The following is a 1,738-nucleotide window of genomic DNA, read 5'->3' on the forward strand; positions in this document are numbered from 1 at the left end:
TCTAGCCACTGATGAATCTGGAGCGCATTTCACAAATTACATGAATAATTAATCGGTACGGCGCGGAGGAAGGTGGGAGAAGCCACGGCCTCTTGACAAACCGAGACGAAACGAACAAGACAGTCGTGCTTGTTTGATTGAAGTGACTGATGTGGTCGCTGCGCTAGAGTCGAGTATTTCGAATTGCATGATTTCATAATTTTTTGCATAAAATTTGCAAATTGCATAATTTTCTCTTGCGCAACGGAAAACAGCCCTTTGCATTCGCTCTGCGTAACGACCCTTTTCCCTCCTGTTTTAACAAGACAAGCCACGAAATAGCCGGGCACATTCATTATCTCACATCGATTTCCCTGTCCTAAAATTGCAATGACATCCCTTGCACTCCAGTGCGACGCAGCTTCAGAAAACCTGCAATGATGCCTTTAAAAAAAAGACGGAGAATATATGCAGAGTAAGTGAGAGAGAAAGAGAGGAGAGAGATATTAGGTTAAAAATAGTTAGCATATGGCAGAATAAGATTGAGTTTCCAGGGCTTTGAAAATTCACTCTAATTATTCAACAGTATCCCTCTGTCATCTTTACCAATGTATTCCCGGAGTCGGAAACGCAAGTGACTCTCACCATTATACATAATTCGGCTGCTTAATTGGCACGAATCGGGTGAAAAGTGGGCTAGGGAAAATCCTTTGAGACTAATAGGGGCGCGTATCAGTGGCTTCATCAGAACATTAGTCCCCTAGGTGATTGAAGTCAGCAAATATTTCATGAGCAGGACTATCAAAGTGCCTCACCTACGCAGCCTCGCACACACTTTTACTGAAGAGTTCTCCTGTCAGATGTATTTATAGCGAGGAGGGAGGACATGACGAATGCTAATACAGGCGAAATTATGCAGCGCGGAGTTTGCGCCCATAACGATATGTTAGACTTGAACGGAAAGGTTAACTAAACTAGTCATTTAAGTTATAAGTGGGCCACTGGCATGCTTAAAATAGGATGCATGGGGTTTCGATGCAAAAGTGTTTCCCTCAAATAAAGACCGGCCTTACTTATCAAGGCCTCTGGCGCGTGCGTTCGTGTTTAATAGTGTGGGCATACCGAACATACGGCACGAACATGGCCGCCTCAAAGCTATTCCCCAAAGGCTCATAATGGAGATGAGAAAGTTAATTTTAAACAGCTTAAGACTTCAGAAAAAGTGATTTCCCAACAGCAGTCATTGATTTTGTGCTGCAGTGCTACTTAAGCACCAGAAAGGGCAAGGAAAGACGAAATTTTTTACTCTGGTCCTTGGGTTAGCAGAAATAGTCATTAAATACAGTTTAGATTCACCTTGAACAGTGGGAAGGAGGTACGGGCTTATTGTCTGCCATATACATAATGGCCTAAAAGCAAAGTCAAGGACTACTTTCAGCTGAACCTTCTGCCTTTTTTTGGTTTAAGGTACCCCAAATGAATTAAAGACAAAATAAAGAAATACTCTTTTGCCATTTCAAATTTATAGAGTTCTGCAATCCTTGTGATCAGCTTTACAGCAATGCACCATTGTTTTCAACACTGGCATCAAGGAAAGTTTCCATGAAGGAGACATTGTGGGAACTGTGGTAAATGGGCCCTTGAGGCATTGCATTGTATCACAAGAATGTTATTCATTCTTAAAAAATACACAGACCTACATGCATCAAGAATGAGGATTTGCGTTCTCATTTACATTTGCATTTATTTATTTAGCAGA

This window comes from Megalops cyprinoides, chromosome 14 (assembly GCF_013368585.1).
Source record: "Megalops cyprinoides isolate fMegCyp1 chromosome 14, fMegCyp1.pri, whole genome shotgun sequence".
In the NCBI taxonomy this organism is placed as follows: Eukaryota; Metazoa; Chordata; class Actinopteri; order Elopiformes; family Megalopidae; genus Megalops; species Megalops cyprinoides.